Below are 26491 nucleotides of genomic sequence, written 5' to 3'. Positions count from 1 at the left end.
TCTCTAGGGTAGGGGGCAGTATTTGCACAGCCGGATAAAAAACGTACCGGATTTAATCTGGTTATTACTACTGCCCAGAAACTAGAATATGCATATAATTGTTTGATTTGGATAGAAAACACCCTAAAGTTTCTAAAACTGTTTGAATGGTGTCTGTGAGTATAACAGAACTCATATGGCAGGCAAAAACCTGAGAAAATTCCTTACAGGAAGTGCCCTCTCTGACCATTTCTTGGGCTTCTACACTCTCTTTATTGAAAACTGAGGATCTCTGCTGTAACGTGACACTTCCTACGGCTCCCATAGGCTCTCAGAAGGCGGCAAAACGTTGAATGATGCCTTTGCAGGCCATGGCTGAAAAACAGTTGCGCATTTGGATAGGGGTCGATCAGAGAACAATGATACTGGGGCGCATGCACGAGCCGACACCATGTTTTTATTTTTTCGTCTTTGAACGAAAACAGGGTTTCCCGGTCGGAATATTATCGCTTTTTTACGAAAAAAATCTCATAAAAATTGATTTTAAACAGAGGTTGACATGCTTCGAAGTACGGTAATGGAATATTTAGACATTTTTTGTCATGAAACGCATCGGGCACGTCAGCCTTCGTCACCCTTCGGATAGTGTCTTGAACGCACGAACAAAACAGAGGATATTTGAACATAACTATGGATTTTTTTTAACCAAACCAACATTTGTTATTGAAGTAGAAGTCCTGGGAGTGCATTCTGATGAAGAACAGCAAAGGTAATCCAATTTTTCTTATAGTAAATCGGAGTTTGGTGAGGGCCAAACTTGGTGGGTGTCAAAATAGCTAGCCCGTGATGGCGAGCTATCTACTCAGAATATTGCAAAATGTGCTTTTGCCGAAAAGCTATTTTAAAATTGGACATAGCGATTGCATAAAGGAGTTCTGTATCTATAATTCTTAAAATAATTGTTATGTTTCTTGTGAACGTTTATCGTGAGTAATTTAGTAAATTCACCGGAAGTTTGCGGTGGGTATGCTAGTTCTGAACGTCACATGCTAATGTAAAAAGCTGGTTTTTGATATAAATATGAACTTGATTGAACAAAACATGCATGTATTGTATAACATAATGTCCTAGGAGTGTCATCTGATGAAGATCATCAAAGGTTAGTGCTGCATTTAGCTGTGGTTTGGGTTTATGTGACATTATATGCTAGCTTGAAAAATGGGTGTCTGATTATTTCTGGCTGGGTACTCTGCTGACATAATCTAATGTTTTGCTTTCGTTGTAAAGCCTTTTTGAAATCGGACAGTGTGGTTAGATTAATGAGAGTCTTGTCTTTAAAATGGTGTAAAATAGTCATATGTTTGAGAAATTGAAGTAATAGCATTTCTAAGGTATTTGAATATCGCGCCACGGGATTCCACTGGCTGTTGAGTAGGTGGGGCAATTTCGTCCCACATACCCTAGAGAGGTTAAACAGCGTTTGACATGCTTCGAAGTACAGTAATGGAATATTTTGACATTTTTTTGTCACGAAATACGCTCGCGCGTCACCCTTTGGATTTTGACCTGAACGCACGAACAAAACGGAGGATATTTGAATATAACTATGGATTATTTGGAACCAAAACAACATTTGTTGTTGAAGTAGAAGTCCTGGGAGTGCATTCTGACAAAGAACAGCAAAGGTAATCCAATTTTTCTTATAGTAAATCTGAGTTTGGTGAGGGCCAAACTTGGTGGGTGTCAAATTAGCTAGCCATGATGGCCGGGCTATGTACTCAGAATATTGCAAAATGTGCTTTCACCGAAAAGCTATTTTAAAATCTGACACCGCGATTGCATAAAGGAGTTCTGTATCTATAATTCTTAAAATAATTGTTATGTTTTTGTCAACGTTTATCGTGAGTAATTTAGTAAATTCACCGGAAGTTTGCGGTGGGTATGCTATTTCTGAACATCACATGCTAATGTAAAAAGCTGGTTTTTGATATAAATATGAACTTGATTGAACAAAACATGCATGTATTGTATAACATATGTCCTAGGAGTGTCATCTGATGAAGATCATCAAAGGTTAGAGCTGCATTTAGCTGTGGTTTTGGTTTTTGTGACATATATGCTTGCTTTGAAAATGGCTGTGTGATTATTTTTGGCAGGGTACTCTCCTGACATAATCTAATGTTTTGCTTTCGCTGTAAAGCCTTTTTGAAATCGGACAATGTGGTTAGATTAACGAGAGTCTTGTCTTTAAAATGGTGGAAAATAGTCATATGTTTGAGAAATTGAAGTTATAGCATTTTCGAGGTATTTGTATTTCGCTTTACGCTATACCATTGGATATTGGTGAGGCGTTCCACTAGCAGAACGTCTGTCCCTAAAAGGGTTTACCAAGCATAGCATGTACCCATTAGGCACAACAACAATTCAACAACTATTCCACGTTGGTTCAATGTCATTTCATCAAAATTACGTGGAAACAACATTGATTCAAACAGTGTGTGCCTATTGGGTAACTCTGTCACTGGGTCTAAACAACAGCAAACATTGTATTGTACACAGCCAGCTTACGCTCTGTCTCTCTTCCTGTTTTTGGTCACTGTGGCTGGATTTCAATGAAACCTAATAAAGCCATGTGTATGCAATGTATTTATTTAGAAACTGTAAGAGGAGTCTAAAAGCAAAATAATCTTTGCGCTCATCTATAGCAATAATAGTTGGGGGGGATGGCCTAGCCTACAAGTTAAGCCTACAACGTTTTCGTCAGGTTTTTTAGTGTACCCAAAAACCATTCTGTGATGTTATGACTATGGGAAAATGAGCTATTGTATAAATACTGCAGAATGGGTTTGACTAAGTTCAGCCCTGGGTCTGGTACACAGCTATAGTCATAGCTACCCTTACAACTGGGGAAAGGAAATAATAACTGATAATGACATGAAGATATAGAGCGAGTGGGGATGGGGGGTGGGGATGGGGGGAATTTCGAGAGAAAGAGGGAGAGAGAGAAAGTAGAGAGAGAGAAATAAAGTGTAGTGGAGGGGTAATATAAACTGATTGTTATAAACCTCATTGTTTATGAGACAAATAGGTGAGAGGAAGGAGATATAATGAGAGAGAGAGGAAAAAGATTGCAAAGAGGGAGAAAGGAAAGGTTGGGGAGGGAGAGAAATAAAGAGAACAAAATGAGGGAGGAGCGTAGGAGAGAGGAAGTGGGACAGAGATGGAGAGAGATAAGAGAAAGAGTATGGGAAATAAAGAGAGATTGAAACTATGCCTCTGTGATTTCCCTCGCTCCACGCCTCTGCTAGCTCAGCATTCTGGGTGAAGAATTGATATTTTTCATACATTTTCTAACAGGTAAGAATATTGCTCGCTCACTCATACTCACATTCTCTCTCACAGACACACACACTCACCAACTCACGTATACACGCATGCACACTCACACAAGTGCGTGCGTGTAGGCATAAAATAAAAATAGTCCTTACACAGCTGGATGGTAGCGGGGTGAACAGGCCTTGGCTTGGTTGGCTGAGGTCCTTGATGATCTTCTTGGCCTTCCTGTGACACCGGGTGCTGTAGATGTCCTGCAGGGCAAGCAGTGTGCCCCCGGTGATGCATTTGGCAGACCACACCACCCTCTGGAGAGCCCTGATGTTGCGGACAGTGCAGTTGCTGTACCAGGCAGTGATAAAGCCCAACAGGATGATCTCAGTGATGCATATATAAACGTTTGTGAGGGTCTTAGGGGCCTGTTGTGCCTTCTTTACCACACTGTCTGTGTGGATGGATCATTTAAAATTGTCAGTGATGTGTACGCTGAGGAACTTGAAGCTTTTCACCTTCTCCACTGCGGTCTCTTCGATGTGGATAGGGGCGTGCTCCCTCTGCTATTTCCTGAAGTCCACGATCATCTCCTTCATTTTGTTGATGTTGAGGGATAGGTTATTTTCCTGGCACCACTCCACCAGGGCCCTCACATCCTCCCTGTAGGCTGTTTCGTCATTGTTAGTAATCAGGCCCACCATTGTTGTGTCGTCTGCAAACTTGATGATTGAGATGGAGACATGCATAGCCACGCAGTCATTGGATAACAGGGAGTACAGGGGGGGCTGAGTACACACCCTTATGGATGTTTTTGTCTACCTTCACCACCTGGGGGCAGCCCATCAGGGAGTCCAAGACCTCACAGGGCAGGGTTCAGACCCAGGGCCCCGAGCTTAATGATGAGCTTGGAGGGTAATATGGTGTTGAAGGTTGAGCTGTAGTCAATGAACAGCATTCCTACGTAGGTATTCCTCTTGTCCAGATGGGATAGGACAGTGTGCAATGCAAATGGTGATTACGTCATCCGTGGATCTATTGGGGCGGTATGCAGTGGATCTAGGGTGTCCGGTAAGGTGGAGGTGATATGATCCTTAACTAGACTCTCAAAGCACTTCATGGTGACAGAAGGGAGTTCTGTGGGGGCGATAGTCATTTAGTTCAGTTACCTTCGCTTTCTTGGGTATAGGAACAATGGTGGACATCTTGAAGCAAGTGGGGACAACAGACTGGTATAGGGAGAGATTGAATATGTCCGTAAATACTCTGCGCATGCTCTGATGATGCAGCTAGGGATGCCATCTGGGCCGGTAGCCTTGGGAGGGTTAACTAGCTTAAATGTCTTACTCATGTCGGCCACGGAGAACGAGAGCTCACAGTCCATGGACACGGTGATGGCCTGTTTCGGCGGCACTGTGTTGCACTCAAACCGGGCAAAGAAGGTGTTTAGCTTGTCTGGGAGCAAGACGTCAGTGTCCACGAAGTGTCTGGCTTTCACGTTATAATCCTTGATTGTCTTGAGTCCCTGCCACATACTTTTTGCATGTTTGATTCCCTTACGAAGGGCATAACTGGACTGTTTGTACTTGACTATATTTCCATTCACCTTGGTGTGGTTAAATGAGATGGTTTGCGCTTTCAGTTTTGCACGAATGCTGACATGATATCATGGTTTTTGGTTTGGATAGGTTTTAACCTCTCTAGGGTAGGTGGCACCAAATCGTCCCACCTACGTAACAGCCAGTGGAATCCTGTGGCGCGTTATTCAAATACCTTAGAAATGCTATTACTTCAATTTCTCAAACATATGACTATTTTACAGCATTTTAAAGACAAGACTCTCGTTAATCTAACCACACTGTCCGATTTCAAAAAGGCTTTACAACGAAAGCAAAACATTAGATTATGTCAGCAGAGTACCCAGCCAGAAATAATCAGACACCCATTTTTCAAGCTAGCATATAATGTCACAAAAAACAAAACCACAGCTAAATGCAGCACTAACCTTTGATGATCTTCATCAGATGACAATCCTAGGACATAACAAGTTAATCTAATGTTTTGCTTTCGTTGTAAAGCCTTTTTGAAATCGGACAGTGTGGTTAGATTAACGAGAGTCTTGTCTTTAAAATGGTGTAAAATAGTCATATGTTTGAGAAATTAAAGTAATAGCATTTCTAAGGTATTTGAATATCGCGCCACGGGATTACACTGGCTGTTGAGTAGGTGGGACGCAAGCATCCCACTGGCCCAGAGAGGTTAAGTTTGCTGAAAATAAACGCAGTTGACAGTGAGAGGATATTCCTTTTTTTGCTGAGTTTATATACCTATCATATGGTGACGCCAGTGGAATAGTTTAGTGTAGGAGCCGTGCCACTGGTAAAATAATAGGAATCTGACTCATGCAACCTGCATGCTCGTGGTGTGTATTGGGAGGGAATGAACACCCTATCCCCTTACATAATGAGAATGACAGAAAACAGGTTGTTCACGACAGAAGCACAAGCAAGACTCATACAGGCCCCATGATGGCTCATGAGGCTGCTACAGTCGCATCACTCCAATGGGAACAATTCACTATGACAAGGAAACAGAAACATAATGGCAGCCCACATAGGAGACAGACACCACAGCACCCACATACATAGATTGACACACAATAGAGGAGCTATGTGGGCAATGACAGTGATTATAGTGTGGTCTTCTAGCAATGATTTTTTTTATTCAGGGGCATCAGTGGTGCCTTTACTGTAGATTCACTGAGGCAGAAGATCAAGAAAACTATGATTGTTTTCGAGATTTCCTTTAAAGAATGACTCTAACAGATTTTTAAAGGTAATGTATGCTTGATCCAACATGCGCAGCATTTACCATGCATGTGATCTCTGTGAACGTCTGGGAAAATGCCTTTAAAAAGTGCATTGTCGGCTGTATAGTTCGCTGCCCTATGAAAATGAGCCCCCCAGTGCAATTCTGTCACAGGTGTAATTAGTTGCCTAATTAACAAATGAGCGCTCCCATTGGACAATTAATGTATCATATGGTTTCAGATGTGTGTATTTAAACCCCCTTCTTTTTTGTGTTCTAGGCCCAGGAAACTAGGCATATGTCATGGGTCACTACTTCACAGGAGAACAGTTGGAACTTTTTTTTATCAAAATGCGGGGGGGTTTTGGGCAGAACATGCGAACATTCATGTGCCTTAAGAACAAACACAAAAAGGCTTTACAGCGAAAGCAAAACATTAGATTATTTTCAAAGCAAGCCTATATGTCACATAAACCCAAACCCCAGCTAAATGCAGCACTAACCTTTGATGATCTTCATCACATGACACTCCTAGGACATTATGTTATACAATACATGCATGTTTTGTTCAATCAAGTTCATATTTATATCAAAAACCAGCTTTTTACATTAGCATGTGATGTTCAGAACTAGCATACCCACCAAAAACTTCCGGTGAATTTACTAAATTACTCATGATAAACATACACAAAATACATAACAATTATTTTAAGAATTATAGATACAGAACTCCTTTATGCAATCGCGGTGTCAGATTTTAAAATAGCTTTTCGGTGAAAGCACATTTTGCAATATTCTGAGTACATAGCTCGGCCATCACGGCTAGCTAATTTGACACCCACCAAGTTTGGGGCTCACTAAACTCAGAATTACTATTAGAAAAATTGGATTACCTTTGCTGTTCTTCATCAGAATGCACTCCCAGGACTTCTACTTCAACAACAAATGTTGTTTTGGTTCCAAATAATCCATAGTTATATTCAAATAGCTCCGTTTTGTTCGTGCGTTCAGGTCACTATCCGAAGGGTGACGCGCGAGCGCATTTCGTGACAAAAAATGTCAAAATATTCCATTACCGTACTTAGAAGCATGTCAAACGCTGTTTAAAATCAATTTTTATTCTATTTTTCTCGTAAAATAGCGATAATATTCCAACCGGGCGACGTTGTATTCATTCAAAGGCTGAAAGAAAAAAATAGAGTAGTCTCGTGAACGCGCATCTCAGTCTCACTGTCCCCAGGCTGACCACTCACAAACTCTGCTGCTGTTCTTCGCCCAGAGACAGCAGACACCCCATTCCACTTTCTGGTGGCTTTAGAGAGCCAATGGGAGCCTTAGAAAGTGTCACATTACAGCACAGATGCTGTATTTTCGATAGAGATGCAACAGAAGGACAACAAATTGTCAGACAGGGCACTTCCTGTATTGAATCTTCTCGGGTTTTGCCCTGCCATATGAGTTATGTTATACTCACAGACACCATTCAAACAGTTTTAGAAACTTTAGAGTGTTTTCTATCCAAATCTACTAATTATATGCATATTCTCGTTTCTGGGCTAGAGTAGTAACCAGTTTAAATCGGGTACGTTTTTTATCCGGCCGTGCAAATACTGCCCCCTAGCCCCAACATGTTTTAAGGCTGGTGTCACTCCCTGACCTTAGAGATCCTTGTTATTCTCTATGTTTGGTTAGGTCAGGGTGTGACTTGGGTGGGAAAGTCTATGTTTTCTATTTCTTTGGTTTTGGCCGAGTGTGGTTCCCAATCAGAGGCAGCTGTCTATCGTTGTCTCTGGTTGGGGATCATATATAAGTTGTAATTTTCCTTTTGGGTTTTTGTGGAATCGTGTTTGCTGTTTAGTGTCTGTGCATGACAGAACTGTTTGCTTTCATTTTGTTGCTGTAGTGTTTCTTGAATAAATGAATTATGAACACTTACCACCAATGAGAGCCGTTACAGCTGGGTTATTTATTTGGGTACTATGGCTTGGTATAGACCATTAATTCATGCACATTAGACAGATAGCAGCCTAATCTGAATATTAACAATAAATCAACATGTAAAAAAGATATTAACAACCTTTTTTCTCTTTTTCACCTTTAATTATACAGGTAAGGCAATTAAGAACAAATTCTGATTTACAATGATGACTTTCCTCTGATGCTTGTCTACTGAGAGCTTCTGAGAGCTACTGAAGGTACTTTAATAAAACCCTGAATGTGTTATCGCCAAAAGAATTGGCATGTACTTGTGTGTGTGTTAACTGTTGTGATTGGTGTGAGTGTAACAATCGTCTGGAAGAGGGGACCAAGATGCACCGTGGTAAGTGGTCATAATGATTTTTAATGAGACACAGGGAAAACGAAAGCCAACAGTTCTGCCAGGTGAACACACACAAGACAGAAAACAAGTACCCACGAAACCCCAAAGGAAAACAGGCTGCCTAAGTATGATTCCTAATCAGAGACAACGATAGACAGCTGCCTCTGATTAGGAACCCTACTCGGCCCAAAACAAAGAAATACAAAAACATAGAAAAAGGAACAGAACGCCCACCCAATGTAACACCCTGGCCTAACCAAAATAAAGAACAAAAAACCTCTCTCTATGGCCAGGCCGTTACAGTGAGAGTGAGATGTGCTCTTACGACGTATGTGTGTTGGCTGTACATTGATGTGCTCTTACCACCAACCAGGCAGCCCAATTCAGATATTTTTTCCCCCAGTAATTGGTCTTTTGACCAATCAGATCTCTCACATCAGATCTTTTTCAAAGCTGTTCTGATTTGGCACTAAGACCAATTATTGAAATAAATCCTCTGGGCTGCCTGTGTAAACGCAGCCATAGTGAGATCATTTTCTCTGCGCTATTCTATTATCAGGTCTACTGTAGCCAGGTGGTGTATAATTTTAGATGTGATAAAATATCACCTTAAATTGGAGCGACAGTGTCAAATCACAGCTATGCCTTCCTTAGCATGGCAGCAAAGGCTAGCATACACTGCTGTCCCCAAATAAGGAAATCGCAACTGTATATTTACTTCCCCCTTAACACACATCACATGCTCTCAGGGCTACCTGTTGGTGTGACTATGCCTTTGTCTGTACATGCGTATGTGATCATGCCTGATTAGGCATTATCCTCTCCTCTGTATGTGACTAGTTAACCCTGTGTGCCACATCCTACTCCAGCGGAATCCCACAGAGAAACAGAGTAAAAAGTAATAATGTGGTTCTCTATTACAGGATGAGTCCAAATCAATCAAATCATGTTATATTGATATTAATGGCCATCTACAGAGTGTATTACAGTATTACAGCCCTGCCAATGATATTAAACTAGAGGACTGGCCAGACTCACTGTCCTTTTCTCTGTCCTAGTCTTTCTCTCACACAATCTTTCCTCGCTCTCTTTTTTCCCCTTTTCCCTCTCTACTACATCTTTCTCTATTTCACAAGTTTAAGGACCAGACATGAAATGGGTTTAGAATACTTATTGAGTATATGGAATGGATGTGAGAATGAGGATTCAGCGGGGAAATGAGAATGGACTGGATAAAGCCAAGGGTTGCAGATGAAGGATCAAGGCGGGGGGGTTGACTCTGAAGGCTTAGAGTCTAAGGCAGACATCATTTTCAGGCCGAAGTACTTCGGATGCTGTGGTGAAGGCAATTTCCCCCCCGTAGGCCCACCCAGTTTTTTATTTCAGCTCATGAAACATGGGACCAACGCTTCACATGTTGCATTTATATTTTTGTTCAGTATAGTTAAGTGTTGCATTCACCAAGTACAGGTAACAGACAAAATAAAGAAAACACCAACATAAAATGTCTTAAATGGGAATTGGGCCTCTATGATCCAGAGAAACTTTAATGTACCTTGGCATATATTCTACAAGTGTCTGGATCTCTATTGGATGGATGGATGTGACACCATTCTTCCACAAAGAAAAACACTGTCTCAGGCGTCACTCCAGAATCTCCCATAAATGTTCCATTGGGTTGAGATCTGGTGACTAAGAGAACCATGGCATACAGGTTATATAATTTTCCTGCTCATCAAACCATTCAGTGACCACTCATGCCCTGTGGATGGGAACATTGTGATTTTCAGCTCAACATTTTTATATACATAACCCTAAGCATGATGGGATGTTAATTGCTCAATTAACTGTCACGTCCTGACCATAGTAAGTGGTTATTTTCTATGGTAGAGTAGGTCAGGGCGTGACAGGGGGTGTTTGTCTATGTTTTGTATTTCTATGTTCAGTTTCTAGTTTTGTATTTCTATGTTGGTTTTGTTTGGTATGATCTCCAATTAGAGGCAGCTGGTCGTCATTGTCTCTAATTGGAGGTCATATTTAAGCTGATGTTTGTCCCACCTGTTTTTGTGGGTGATTATATTTTGAGTAGTGTTTGGTTCTCTCTGCGTCACGTTTTGTCATTTCAGTTATTTATGTATTGCAAAGTTTCACGGATTAAATAAAATGTGGAACTACAACCACTCTGCACTTTGGTCTGCTCCTTTGGACAACTGTGACATTAACTCAGCAGCCTGCTTTCAATATACTTTGTATTTCCAGTGTTTCCATTATTTTGACAGTTACCTGTATCTCTCTTTCTCCATTTTTCCAGTGAACTACCAAGAGAACAGTAAAATGGAATGTCCTGAAGATCTCCATGACATCAGCCATGAGAGATGGTAATCTTTATTCTGCTCCAGACCATTATAATGAATCAGAGTGCATCTCAGTCTGTTAAGGATCCAATTCTCATAGATGACGTGAGATTACATGGAACCACTTGCCTCGTATTGAAGCTTCTCTGAAGCAGCATTATGGCATTCATATTGTAACATCAAAGAGAGCTTGATACTAGGAAGACCTGATAAAACCATGTGTGTCATACGATTTGAGAGGATAAGATGTTAGCGGTCATATGTTTCACTGTGAAACGTTAGACGGATAGTTTACAGATAGTGGAAATCTTCCAACTCTATTCCAAGGATATCTTCCAATATCTACATAAAGAGTAGCTGCTGTTTAAGTAGGAACTTTATTCAAAATGAATGTCAGCTATCAAAACTCAACTTTTTGGATGAATCATTCTCAGCAGTTAGCAGTCACCAAGTTCATCATGAATTAATTCACTGCACTGAGAACACATGCACACAAATACACACTCAGCCCTCCCTGCTTGAGCTTGGGCCAGTCACAGTGAGGGTCTGTATCTGGGCAGTCCGGTCTAAATAGGGTCAGCCACCCCACAGAGATACTGTAGCTCAATACTAAAAGTGAGATACTGTACAGTAGCAACCTGTTTAATCCGTACCATTAACCCTAACTGCATGGCCTCTAACATGGCTCTAAATGCTACAGTGTTGCCTTCCTCTGTGTGATTGTAATACAGCCCATGTGTTTTATAGATATTTCCACACGACGAAGTTGGGATAATACTGTGAAAATTGTGACAATACCCATTTAGTGTAAGAGCTGGTTGAAAAGACTGCCTGAAATTCAAGCCTGTTATGGTGGGATGGAGTACTGGTCTGAACATTAACATGTTTTATGCATTGTTTGGTCACTCAAATGACTTTGCCGTGATCTGTCAAAGTTTCTGCGTGTGTTTTAGGGAGTAGCTGAGCAAGGAAACCCAAGACTTCTAAATAAGATCTACGCAGAGATCTACGTTACAGAGGGTGAAAGTGGAGAGGTCAACGATGAACATCAAGTGAGACAGATTGAGACAGCATCAAAGAAACCAGCGACACAGGTACGAGTAAAAATGATCTTTAAACCCTTAGCTGGACAAGACAAACAAATCAGAACTGTGCTGACAAAAGGAGTCGCCGGCATTGGGAAAACAGTCTCTGTGCAGAAGTTCATTCTGGACTGGACAGAAGGAAAAGCCCATATATTTTTCCACTTCTTTTCTGAGATTAACTTGAAGAAAGGGGGAAAACACAATTTGATGGGTCTTCTTAAAGGCCCAGTGCAGTCATATGATTTTCTTGTGTTTTATATATATTTCTACACTGAGGTTGGAATAATACTGTGAAATTGTGAAAATTATGATAATGCCCTTTTAGCGTAAGAGCTTTTTGAAAAGACCGCCTGAAATTTCAGTCTGTTGTGGTGGGATGGAGTTCTTGTCTGCCTGGTGGCGTTAAATGAGTTAATAGACCAATAAGAAAGAACGTTACAAACCTCTCTGCCAATATCAGCTAATTTTCAGTTTTCCCCTCCCCACTCCCAGACAGTCCTAGTTAAATTCTTGCTTGAGAAATTGCCCTTTGCTAAGAAGCTATTTTTGTTTCTTTTTGACCATTTTAATTCAGAAATGATTTGATTTTGAGATCAAAAAGAAAATGGCTGCATTCGGCCTTTAATGTTACACCAGCTACTGTAAGACATGACCAACCTGAGGTTGGGTAAGGACTTTCTGTTAAGTGGGTTTCCCATAGAATTGGCAAGTAAGTCTTAGAAAGGACAGGACAGACCTGCATGGCTTTGAATGAGAATGTCTATTTGATTACACAGACCATTCTACATAGATTTTGATTGATCTATATTGGAATTCAGACGTATTCATCATTTGATGCTCTTCCTGAGTACTTGCATGCGTGCACTGGTGTGTGTGTGTGTGTGTGTGTGTGTGTGTCTGTGTGTGTAAATGTGCGTGCGTGTTTGCATGTAGAGGGCAGTCTCAGGCTCCCAGACCTTGTTCTATCCTTCATTAGTTTTCATGGTGATGTGGGTTGACATTTAAACTTATCACAGCGGACCCCCGAGCAGCACTTCCCCTCGATAACCACAGTAACAGGGTAATTTGTTTTAATCAGAAAGAATTGGTTTAGAAACCCCAGCAGACCAGGGCCTTATCGCCTACTCAGGAAAACACCTTCAAGGACGTAGAAGGACAACAGAGTGAAGGACAACAGGAATGAACACATGCAAGCGCACACACATATACAAACACTCACACGGTCACTCACACACACATACACACATACACACAAACACACTCATGCACTCAAACATGCAACAATTAAGGATACTCCCTCTCTGGAAGGACGGTATGTATATGTGTGTGAGCGTGTTTGAGCTTGTGTTTGTGTTACCCATAAAGATTGAGAGTTCTGTGTTGTCGTTTTTCTGCTCTTAAAATGTTTGTCTTTGAACCACACACATGTAGTCACACACAAAGATGTGCACATGTAGTCACACACATTCTTGTGTTTTGTGCTCAGACACCACACAACTTTTACATTGTTCTATAGAGAGAGGAAAATAGGGGACTATCACAACGTAATAGAAACTTCAAACTGCGATGAGAAGAAAAACAAAGCTAAAAGCAATAGAAAGAAACAGGAATCTATTCATGTTCAAAACGAAAATAAATACAGTCCTCAAAGTGAGCAACATAACTGGCTCTAGTGCTGTTCTTGTGTGGACCACAAAATTATCAATTGTTCATTTTGAGCTCTTGGTCTCGAGACCACACACTGTAAGGACTCTATTCAATCTGGAACGCTTCGGCGTTCCAGATTGCGCGATATACATTTGTATTTAACATTCGATTGAGAAGACATATGCAGCATTGACCGTGAATGCAGTCTCCGCTAACAGGGGGACATTGTCTTTAAATGTCAATCACGCTGAAACGCTGAACTTTCGCGATACGGATTGAATAGAGCCCTAAATGTGGCCTTGGACAGGATCCTGAGGAATCTAGGCTCAGTGGGAATTTCAGAAGAGCATGGTTAGAGGGCCCACACACACAACCTCCTGTGCCATAAAAGCCCAGACCTCTTGGCAGTCTGGAGGCTTCCATCTAATACACTTAGATGACAGGAGGCTACAGAATGTTGTCGACTCACATGGCATGTGTTGATGTGATGAATAACATAGAAGTGTGCTTAGGGAGTTGTGTTTAAGGCAACATTAAAGAGTTCCTTACCTCAGCTGTGTTTAGTACGTAACAGCAGCAACAGTGCCTAGTGAAAGTCTACACACCATTTGCACAGTCTTCACATTTTGCTGCTTGAAATGTAATCTAAAAAGGGATTACATTGGATTTTTTCCCCTATAGATCTACACAATCTCCTTCACGTTTTCAAACTGATGATTATATATGTATATAGATCATTTCCTAATTAGTAAAAAAAAATAACGTCTTGATTGCGAATATCTTCACACTCCAGAGTTAATACTTGGTGGAAGCACCTTTGGCAGCCATTACAGCTGTGAATAATTTTGCATAAGATTCTACCAACTTTGCACAACTTATAGCAACATACCATATATCTATGGGGTTTTTTTCAAAATTGCTCAAGCTCAGTAAATTTGGTTGGGAGTCATTTGTGGACAGTAATATCCTAACCACTCTGGGAAACCATCTAACCATCTTAACACCTCTTGGAAAGCCATTCTGGTGTGTCTTTGGCATTCAAATGTGGAATTGTCCTGCTGAAAATGTTTAACTCTATCCCAGGGTTAGGTTTTTGTCTAACTTTTTGCCTAGGCTTTGATCCTTTCATATTTATTTTCATCCTGACAAACTCCTCAGTCCCTGCCGGTGACAAGCATAGCAATAACATAAAATTTGAAAATACAGAGGGTTTCACTCTGTGTTGTGTTGTATTGGATTTGATCCATACCTGTAGTGTTTAATTTGGGCCAAAAAGTACATTTATTTGCCATGTTGTCTTCTAGTATTGCTTAACGGCCTTGTTGCAAACAGATTGTATGATTTGGAGTGGATTTTTTTTAAACACAAGCTTCCTTCTTTTAACTTTGCCATACAGGGCGGTAATGTGGAGTGAATCTAATGTTCTTGATTCTCTGTATTTTCAAGTATTGTGGTGGCAGCACCATTTTATGGGTATGCTTGTTACTGGCAGGGACTTGGGAGTTTGTCATGATCAGAAGAAATTTGAAAGGAGCAAAGTTAGAGGAAAACCCCCCATAGTCTTCTGAAAATCTAACCCTGGGATAGAGTTTTATTTTTCAGGGGGACATTTACACACATTTAAATGCCAAAAACATACCAGTCACTTTCCAAGAGGTGTTGAGTGTTCCTGAATGGTCCAGTCTCAGACTTAAATCTGTTTAAAATCAAAAACAAGGTTTGAATATTGCTGTCATCAATGATTCCCAACCAAATTTACCGAGGTTGAGCAATTTTGATTAAAAAAAACTATGGATATACACTCACCGGACAGTTTATTAAGTACACCCATCTTTACTGAACAAGAATATGTAAAGTATTGGTCCGATGTTTCATGAGCTGAAATAAAAGATCCCGGAAATGTTCAATAGACACAACATTTTATTTCTCTCAAACTTTGTGCACAAATTTGTATACATCCCTGTTTGTGAGAATTTCTCCTTTGCCAAGATAATCCATCCACCTGACAGTTGAGGCATCGTAACTGACTTCAGTGGGCAAATGCTCAACTCCAATGGCCACAGGCAACTTGAGAAGTGTGCTCTTCAAGGATGAATGTATGACGTCGTGTGGGCAAACGGTTTGCTGACGCCAATGTTGTGAGCAGAGTCCCATGGTGGCAGTGGGGTTATAGTATGGGCACGCATAAGCTACAGACAACGAACACAATTGCATTTCATCGATGGCAATATGAATGCCCAGAAATACCGTGACGAGATCCTGAGGCCCATTATCGTGCCATTCATCCCCCGCCATCACCTCATGTTTCAGCATGATAATGCACAGCCCAGTGTCTCAAGGATCTGTAATCAATTTCTGGAAGCTGAAAATGTCCCAGTTATTCCTTGACCTACATACTCACCAGAAATGTCCCCCACCCACGTATTGGGTGCTCTGGATCAACATGTACCAGTTCCCGCCAATATCCATCAACTTCGCACAGACATTGAGGAGGAGTGGAACAACATTACACAGGCCACAATCAACAGCCTGATCAACTCTATGCAAAGGAGATGTGTTGCGGTGCACGAGGCAAATGGTGGTCACACCAGATACTGAAAAGCCAAGGTATCTGTGACCAACAGATACAGTTTAAGTAGGAAGTTTACATACACCTTAGCCAAATACATTTAAACTCAGTTTTTCACAATTCCTGACATTTAATCCTAGTAAAAACTCCCTGTCTTAGGTCAGTTAGGATCACCACTTTTATTTTAAGAATAAGAAATGTTTTTATTTTTAATTTTTATTTCACCTTTATTTAACCAGGTAGGCTAGTTGAGAACCAGTTCTCATTTACAATTGCGACCTGGCCAAGATAAAGCAAAGCAGTGCGACACAAACAACAACACAGTTACACATGGAATAACAAACATAAAGTCAATAATACAAAAGAGAAAGTCTAATGTCAGAATAATAGTAGAGAAAATTATTTATTTCAGCTTATTTTTTTTCATCACATTCCCAGAGGGTCAGAAGTTTAACGACCTCAATCCTATAGAAAATGTATGGGAAAAACTGAAAAGGTGTGTGCGAGCAAGGAGGCCGACAAACCTGACTCAGTTACACCAGCTCTGTCAACTTATTGCGGGAAGCTTGTGGAAGGCTACCCAAAATGTTTGACCCAAGTTAAACAATTTAAAGGCAATGCTACCGAATACTAATTGAGTGTATGTAAACTTCTGACCCACTTGGAATGTGATGAAAGAAATAAAAGCTGAAATCAATCATTCTCTCTACTATTATTCTGGCATTTCACCTTCTTAAAATAAAGGGGTGATCCTAACTGACATAAGACAGGGAATGTTTTCTTGGATTAAATGTCAGGAATTGTGAAGAACTGAGTATAAATGTATTTGGCTAAAGTGTATGTAAACTTCCGACTTCAATTGTAACTGTATTCCCAGTCATGTGATGTCCATAGATTAGGGCCCAATGAATTTATTTCAATTGACTGATTTCCTTACATGAACTGTAACTCAGTAAAATCTTACATATTGTTGCATGTTGCATTTATATTTTTGTTTAGTGTAGGACTGGATTGGACCACCCTTTGCCTCCAGAACAGCCTGAATTATTCAGGTCATTCTACAAGGTGTTGGAAAGGTTCCACAGGGGTGTTGGTCCAAGCTGACTCGATGGCATTACAGTGTTGCTGCAGATTGGATGGCGGTACATTCATGCTGAGAACAGGCAGTTCCATCTCATCCCAAAGATGTTCTATAGGGTTGAGCTCTGGGGACGAAGCAGGCCACTCAAGTAAACTGAACTCGCGTTCATGTTCCAAGCAATGTTTTTCCGCTCCTCAAGTGTCCAGTATTGGTGATTGCGTGCCCACTGGAGCCACTTCTTCTTGTTGTAGCTGATAGGAATGGAACCCGGTGTGCTGCAATAGCCCATCCGTGAGAAGGATCGACGAGTTGTGCATTCCAAGATGTCGTTCTGCGCACCACTGCAACATTATTTGTCTGTTTGGGGCCTGCCTGTTAGCTTGCGCGATTCTTGCCATTCTCCTATGACCTCTCTCATCAACGAGCTGTTTTCACCCAGAGTAATGCCTCTGACTGGATGTTAGTTGCATCATTCTCAGTAAACCCTAGACACTGTCGTGCTCGAAAAGCCCAGGAGGGCGGCTGTTTCTGAGATAGTGGATCCGCGCCTGGCGCCGATGATCATACCACGCTCAAGGTCACTTAGAATGGGCAAAACAAGTGACCTAACGTTCAATCAAACAGTAACTCAATGTCTCGATGCCTGTCTGCCTGCTTTATATAGCAAGTCACGGCCACGTGACTCACTGTCTGTAGGAACGATCCATTTTCGTGAACAGAGTGATTGATGTACCTAATAAACTGTCCGGTGAGTGTATGTTGCCCTAAGATTTGTGCAAGATTGGTAGAATCATTCAAAATGATTCACAGCTGTAATAGCTGCCAAATTTCCTTCCACCAAGTGTTAACTCTGGGATGTGAAGACCTACGGAATCAACACATCTTCTCTACTGTCACGTCCTGACCATAGTGTGATCTTATTTTCTATGGTAGAGTAGGTCAGGGCATGACTGGGGGGTTTTATCTAGTTACATTTTTCTATGATGTGTTCTAGTTTATTTTTTCTATGTTGGGGTTTTTGTATGATTCCCAATTAGAGGCAGCTGGTCATCGTTGTCTCTAATTGGGGATCATACTTAAGTAGTTGTTTTTCCCACTTGGTTTTGTGGGAGATTATTTTGAGTTAGTGCATGTTGCACCTCTGTCGTCACGGTTTGTTGTTTGTTTTTGGTTTATTGTTTGTTTGGCTAAGTTTCACTATATAATAAAGATGTGGAACGATATTCACGCTGCGCCTTGGTCCGTTCCTACACACGCTCGTGACATCTACATTTTTCTTTCACTTTGAAAATGTGGAGAAAGTTGTGTAGATTTGCAGGAAAAAAATCCAATGTAATCCCTTTTTAGATAAAAAAAATTAGCTCAGCAAATTGTGGCGACTGTATACATTATTTAACCTGGTTTAATAATTAAAAAATCATCCTGTGAGATTCACACTTTCAACTGGCAAGGCGATGAAAGGACTGTGTCCATACAGACACACACATACACACACTTTGCCATCTGGTACATTCACACGCACATAACATTGAGGCGATCTTGGGCTTGTCCTCATACCCTAGCATCTAGGTCACTGATGCCAAACAACCATCTGGTTGCTGGCCCGTCCTCCTTTTCAACCACACAATTGAATATACTAAGTATTGAAGCAGTAGTGAGTACTGTGTAGAAACCAGCGGAGGAAGAGAGAGAGTGATGCTCCTAAGGTTCTCATCCCCTCAGCACAGTTATTAATATTACAACCAAATGAAGCCTATAACTCCTGTTTCCACAGCACTGCCAAGACTGAGATGACCATATACCCATGTTCCTAAAAACATGCTCTCTCACACACACACACACACACACACACACACACACACACACACACACACACACACACACACACACACACACACACACACACACACACACACACACATGCATATCCCAAAACACACACACACCTGTCCCTGAACATAAACATACATGCCCTTATCCCAAAACACACACACCATTTCACACACATTGAAATTATTTGGAAACAACATCGATTCAACCAGTGTGTGCCTAGTGGGTTGCAGTAACCCACACACTCACCTACCATTTCAGTCTTAGTGTAACATACCCATACTAACGGATTCATGGAAATAGTCCATAGATCTTAACCTAAAGCAGAGAGATTTGTAAGATGCACTGAAGCATGGTACTGCATGACACACACTTCGTGAAACACATTAAATAAATACCTTCAGTGCATTCATTTCTACAATAATCTAAAAGGCCACACACATCAAAAACAGGACAGTCCCAAGACCCTTCTTGACCTGTGTCTGAGGGTCGAGAGAGAAAGAGGAGAAAAGAGAGAGCGAAATAAAAATGACCAAGATCCTTTTTTGTTTTTTGTAGCACACTTAACATAAAAAGGTAATCAGTCATCATAATGCTTTTCCTACAAACAGTGCATTCAGAAAGTATTTGGACCCCTTCCCTTTTTCCACATTTTGTTACGTTTCAGCCTTATTCTAAAATTGATTAAATTAACTTTTCCTCATTGATCTAAAGACAATACCCCACAATGACAAAGAGAAAACAGGTTTTTAGACATTTTTGCACATGTATTAAAAATAAAAAACAGATAACTTATTTACATAAGTATTCAAACCCTTTGCTATGAGACTCGAAATTGAGCTAGGGTGCATCGTGTTTCCATTGATCATCTTTGAAATGTTTCTACAACTTGTTTGGAGTCCACCTGTGGTCAATTCAATTGATTGGACATGATTTGGAAAGGCACACACCCGTCTATATAAGATCCCACAGTTGACAGTGCATGTCAAAGCAAAACCAAGCCATGAGGAATTGTCTATAGAGCTCCGAGACAGGATTGTGTCGAGGCACAGATCTGGTGAAGGGTACCAAAACATTTCTGCAGCATTGAAGGTCCCCGAGAACACAGTGGCCTCCATCATTCTTAAATGGAAGAAGTTTGGATCTTCCACTCTTTCTACAGCTGTTCGCCAGGGCAAACTGAGCAATCAGGGGAAAAGGACCTTGGTCAGGGAAGGGACCAAAAAACACGCTGACAGAGCTCCAGAGTTCCTCTGTGGAGATGGCAGAACTTTCCAGAATGACAACATCTCTGCAGCACTCCACCAATCAGGCCTTTATGGTAAAGTGTCCAGACGGAAGCCACTCATCAGTAAAATGCACCTGACAGCCCGCTTGGAGTTTGCCAAAAGCCACCTTAAGGACTCTCAGACCATGAGAAACAAGATTCTCTGGTCTGATAAAAACCAAAATGTAACTCTTTGGCCTGAATGCCAAGCGTCATGTCTGGAGGAAACCTGGCACCATCCCTACGGTTAAGCATGGTGGTGGCATATGTTTTTCAGCGTCATGGATTAGGGGTGTTATGACTGTCCTGTAAGGATCCAAATGAGTCAGATCAGCTTGGCAGTAACCAGACTCTCTCTCACCCACAGAAAATGGGAGGAGGGAGCTGCTGTGGGGGTTGACACCTCAGGAAAGGAGATCCAGAGAACATCCCTCTCCAAATTCACTATTCACCTTTGTCTCCAGAGTATCCCGACAAAAATAAATACGACGAAGTACACGCAAAACTAGATAAATCTGACGAGTTATCTACAAACAGGGGCGTGCAACTTGATAACATGCATGCTGCTTTGATGAACAACTCTCAAAGCAATAATGTTCTAGTCCAAATGCTGCCGACCAAAGACGATCAGTTAATCCTGATCAATTGTCTTGCACAAAGTTTCTATTGTCCTGCTAATAGCCCATAATGATGCTGTACAACATGACCGGCCTGGAGTAGGCTACAGTACTACAGTAAGAGCAAAATAATCCTAACATTTCCACACCCTAATTGTAGTCTAACCAATACCCAAACGGCGATTCAGGGTAGAAAAAAACATCTCATTGATTTATGAAGACCAATCCCTATGTTTGTCTCAGAGCAGTGAGACACAGTGAAGAAATAGCTGACCACACACAGGTAGGCTATTGCTTGAAATCTTATCGCTTCTAACTTCAATATGCTTTTTAAACAAGACCTATATCACATTGAACAGAACATTACTCAACACTAGTGAGAATCATGTCACCTACGGTAGACCTACAGTATATCTAAAATAAATAAATTTTTTGGACAAGGACATCCCAGCCAAACCCTCCCCTAACCCGGACGACACTGGGCCGATTCTGTGCCGTTCTTTGGGACTCCCAATCACAGTCGGATGGGATACAGCTTGGATTCAAACCAGGGACTGTAGGGATGCCTCTTGCACTGAGATGCAGTGCCTTAGACCACTGCGCCACTCGGGAGCCATGACCAATATGACCAATATATATTGTCGTGCTAATAGCCCATTCTAGAAACGTTTGCAGAACTCACAGCCTGCTATGCTTGTGAAAAACAGGGTTAATAATAATAATACTTTTTCACCTTTCCACTTTTTAAAGGTTTCAATTGATAACTTTTTTATTTTATAAATTAGTACACTTGAAGTCGGAAATTTACATACACCTTAGCCAAATACATTAAAACTCAGTTTTTCACAATTCCTGACATATAATTCTAGTAAAGATTCCCTGTCTTAGGTCAGTTAGGATCACCACTTTATTTTAAGAACGTGAAATGTCAAAATAATAGTAGAGACAATTATTTCTTTCAGCTTTTATTTCTTTCATCATATTCCCAGTGGGTCAGAACTTTACATACACTCAATTAGTATTTGATAGCATTGCCTTTAAAGTGTTTAATTTGGGTCAAACGTTTTGGGTAGCCTTCCACAAGCTTCCCACAATAAGTTGGGTGAATTTTGGCCCATTCCTCCTGACAGAGCTGGTGTAACTGAGTCAGGTCTGTAGGCCTCCTTGCTTGCACACGCTTTTTCAGTTCTGCCCACAAATTTTCTATAGGATTGAGGTCAGGGCTTTGTGATGGCTACTCCAATACCTTGACTTGGTTGTCCTTAAGCCATTTTGCCACAACTTTGGAAGTATGCTTGGTGTCCATTTGGAACACCCATTTGCGACCAAGCTTTTAACTTCCTGACTGATGTCTTGAGATGTTGCTTTAATATATCCACATACTTTTCCTGCCTCATGATGCCATCTATTTTGTAAAGTGCACCAGTCCCTCCTGCAGCAAAGCACCCCCCATGACATGATGCTGCCACCCCTGTGCTTCACGGTTGGGATGGTGTTCTTCGGTTTGCAAGCCTCCCCCTTTTTCCTCCAAACATAACGATGGTCATTATGGCCAAACAGTTCTATTTATTTTGCATCAGACCAGAGCACATTTCTCCAAAAAGTATGATCTTTGTCCCCATGTGCAGTTGCAAACCATAGTCTGGCTTTTTAGTGGCGGTTTTGGAGTACTGGCTTCTTCCTTGCTGAGCTGCCTTTCAGGTTATGTTGATATAGGACTCGTTTTACTGTGGATATGGATACTTTTGTACCTGTTTCCTCCAGCATCTTCACAAGGTCCTTTGCTGTTGTTCTGGGATTGATTTGCACTTTTCGCACCAAAGTAGGTTCATCTCTAGGAGACAGAATGCGTCTCTTTGCTGAGAGGTATGACAGCTGCGTGGTCCCATGGTGTTTATATTTGCGTACTATTGCTTGTAAAGATGAATATGGTACCTTCAGGTGCTTGGCAATTGCTCCCAAGGATGAACCAGACTTGTGGAGGTCTACAATATTTATTCTGAGGTCTTGGCTGATTTATTTTGATTTTCCCATGATGTCATGCAAAGAGGCACTGAGTTTGAAGGTAGGCCTTGAAATACATCCACAGGTACACCTCCAATTGACTCAAATGATGTCAATTAGCCTATCAGAAGCTTCTAAAGCATCACATCATTTTCTGGAATTTTCCAAGCTGTTTAAAGGCACAGTCAACTTAGTGTATGTAAACTTCTGACCCACTGGAATTGTGATACAGTGAATTATAAGTGAAATAATCTGTCTGTAAACAATTGTTGGAAAAATTACTTGTGTCATGCACAAAGTAGATGTCCTAACCGACTTGCCAAAACTATAGTTTGTTAACAAGAAATTTGCGGAGTGGTTGAAAAATGAGTTGTAATGACTCGAACCTAAGTTTATGTAAACTTCCGACTTCAACTGTATATTTTATTTTAACCACAATACTTGCTGTGTTTTTAGTTCTCTCTTTGCTGGTGGATTAAACTGAAATTGCAACCAACTTTCTATGGCTTGTTTAAAAAATAACTATATTTTGGAGATGATTTCATTGGCACTGTACAACGTGACCTTTATTAAACTAGGCAAGTCAGTTAAGAACAAATTCTTATTTACAATGATGGTCTACACCGGCCAAACGAGTGACTCTCCTCCAATACCACCTGGCTCTGGACCAATGCATCAGCTGTCGCCCGTATCTCTGCCCTCAGATAATGTTTCTCTTTCTGCTGTAAAGGGTGGAGTTTGGGGCAATGGAAAGGTGGGACTTTCAGGTTACAATAGGCCATAAGTATACAGCAGATTGCTGATTGTCCTCACTTTGATTGTGCTGTAACGACAAACTGTAGCACCATGATCAGGATCTCTATTAATTTAAGTGAGCTGATTAGGGCTTTCAGGAGGAACGGAAAATATACTGGAGACATTTCAAAAATACTGGTAGACTTAGGGATTTTGGTCACAGACAGCGCTATTCGCAAACACTATCATCAGATGCCTGTGTTACGCCGAACACGAAAGTCTGGGAAAATGAACAGCTACAGTAGGCTACAATACTGTAATGTAGGCCTAATAATGCTAAAAAAATAATGCTTGAATAAATTGACAGCTGGTTTTTACTGTATGCTGCACATTTTTACATTGTATTCCATTTCCAGCAAAACTATTCAAGCGGTCGACTCACTAATGGATGAAGATGCGCTCGGCAAAGCCCATCAAAATTGCTACAGAAAAAAGGAAGAAGATCAAGCAAGCCGAGTCCCAAGCATCGCCTCAAACTCCATGTGTGGGGGGCAATTTCTCACCAGGGACTAGGCTCATATTTGATTTTTGATGGTAAGTTTAGCTATTTACAAAGCAAAAGGTACATTAAATATTGTAGCCTACACCTCACAGACTGCTATGTGTTCCACAATAATTCACTGTTGCCTCCTTTTTCAGGTACCATGGCTCAAGATATCTTTGAGGAAAAAATCATCAAGAGATATGCTGGACCATATGTCAGAGAGGTGTTTCTGGGACCACATCATTTATTTCAAGGTAGGATTATAGCAATATTTTGTTATGTTTAGGCCTATTTACATGTATATTTCTAGTATTATACCTAATGTTGGCTGTTAGGCTAAATGTATTTTTTTCTTCTCCAAATGCAGACAATGACCCAAACCAAATTGGGGGATTTTCACATCTACAGCAGCTGGGCTATGAAGAGTTGCGTGTCAATTCATTAACACCATGTGCCACGGAATCTCTTCCCAACTACTTTGCAGTCTATATGGCTCTCCGACATTTTGCAGTTGCATGATGTCTTGAGTTAGAAATGTAACACTTTAGAGTACTTAAGCATCAAATACATTGCAAATTGTTTTGTACTGCTCTGTAGTTTCGACCCAATGATTCGTCTGACAAACAAAGAAATTTGCTTCCTGCAGGCCCAGGCATGGATCAAAGCTGGCGAGAGCATCTGTACCATTATTTTATTAACGAAAGCATAAAGAAGTTGATGAAGAAGCCACATTTGCCTCAGGATCCGTCCTAGTTGGTATTCTGTGGAACCACACGTTTTTTCTGTGCGGCCCGTTGTCCAGCCTTTTGTCCACTGATCTCCACGGATGGTTGTCGGCATGGTTGTACAGTATGCTTTGCAAAAACACATTCATGTTTTTAGCACACAAAATCAATTTTATTACACAGTATGCCTACACATCGATAGGCTATATACATTTTTTTCAAAAGAAAATGCACTGATGCATTTACCATTCTCCTTCTCGGACTGAAAACGTTGTTTGCGGAGTTCACAATCTCATTTTTAAGTCCTTGTTTAAAAAATAACTATATTTTGGAGAAACTAAAAGCCCACCGTCGCCTCATAGGTCTCCCGTTGTGGCTAGCATGGGTATCGAACCAGAATCTGTAGCAACGCAGTATGCACTGCGATGCAGGGTCTTAGACTACAGCGCCGCTCGGGAGGCCCCATCTGCAAAGTTTTTAATGCTGATCAATTGCCTTGCACAAAGTATCTATTGTCCTGCTAATAGCCCATAATGGCGCTGTTGTCACGTTGGTATGAATGATTCGGGAGACAGGCGCAGGAATGCGTAATTGGGTTTTTATTAAGTCCAAATTACGGTGTGCCGTGTAATGGCACGGGGACGAAGACCAAACAAACACGTAATAAAACACAGGGTAGAAACCCAAAACAAAATAGCGAGGAGTACCTCGAATAAATAACATGTGCACAATGATAAACACATGGGACTAGACCCGTAATCATCTGCGTAATGCACAAAGGCACAAAAGCCAAAACACAGCGCAGGTACTCACACGCACCAATGGACATTATAACAATAATCGACAGCCCAATGGAAACCAAAGGGCACACTTATACAAGTACTAATCAGTGGGAAAATGGGACAGGTGTGCGTAATGAATGTTCCGGAGGGATCCGTGACAGCTGTACAACGTGACCGGTCGGGAGTAGGCTACAGTACTACAGTAAGAGAAAAATCATCCTAATACTCAAAATGGAGATTCAGTGAAAATAAAAATCTCATTGCCTTTTCCATTCATTTTAAGAGTATTTTCCAGTAAACATAATCAGTGCTCTAACTCCCCCTTGCACTGGTCTGGAGCAGTGACGCAGTGACGCAGGGTACCGTACTAAACCACAAATTACCTCTAAGTCCCGCAGCATAATCTCAAAACTTTTAGTTGAGCAACCACTGTATATTAAAACCTCTTACATCTAGATGTTCCGCTAGCGGAACACCTGCTCCAATATCCAATGATGGGCGTGGCGCGAAATACAAATTCCTCTAAAATCCGAAAACTTCCATTTTTCAAACATATGACTATTTTACAGCATTTTAAAGACAAGACTCTCATTAATCTAACCACACTGTCCGATTTCAAAAAGGCTTTACAGCGAAAGCAAAACATTAGATTATGTCAGCAGAGTACACAGCCAGAAATAATCAGACACCCATTTTTCAAGCTAGCATATAATGTCACAAAAACCCAGAAGACAGCTAAATGCAGCACTAACCTTTGATGATCTTCATCAGATGACAACCCTAGGACATTATGTTATACAGTGCATGCATGTTTTGTTCA

The 26491-nt window shown here is 41.0% G+C and overlaps 1 long non-coding RNA gene across 2 annotated transcripts; it reads left to right on the top strand.

Moving 5' to 3' along the window:
• The first annotated feature begins 3246 nt into the window (after window positions 1–3246).
• On the top strand, window positions 3247–25558 carry LOC115203906 (uncharacterized). 2 transcript variants are annotated; one of them, XR_003880277.1, is made up of 6 exons: window positions 3247–3336; window positions 10743–10809; window positions 11739–11879; window positions 24037–24214; window positions 24320–24418; window positions 24532–25558. It is a non-coding gene; the product is annotated as an uncharacterized LOC115203906 (long non-coding RNA). The 2 variants fall into 2 exon arrangements; XR_003880278.1 differs by lacking the exon at window positions 3247–3336 and adding an exon at window positions 8234–8306.
• Window positions 25559–26491: the final 933 nt, after the last annotated feature.

The sequence above is a fragment of the Salmo trutta genome, chromosome 12 (genome assembly GCF_901001165.1).
Source record: "Salmo trutta chromosome 12, fSalTru1.1, whole genome shotgun sequence".
Taxonomy (NCBI): Eukaryota; Metazoa; Chordata; class Actinopteri; order Salmoniformes; family Salmonidae; genus Salmo; species Salmo trutta.
Note: the sequence above shows the minus strand (reverse complement) of the source record. Positions and strands in the feature narration are given on the sequence as shown.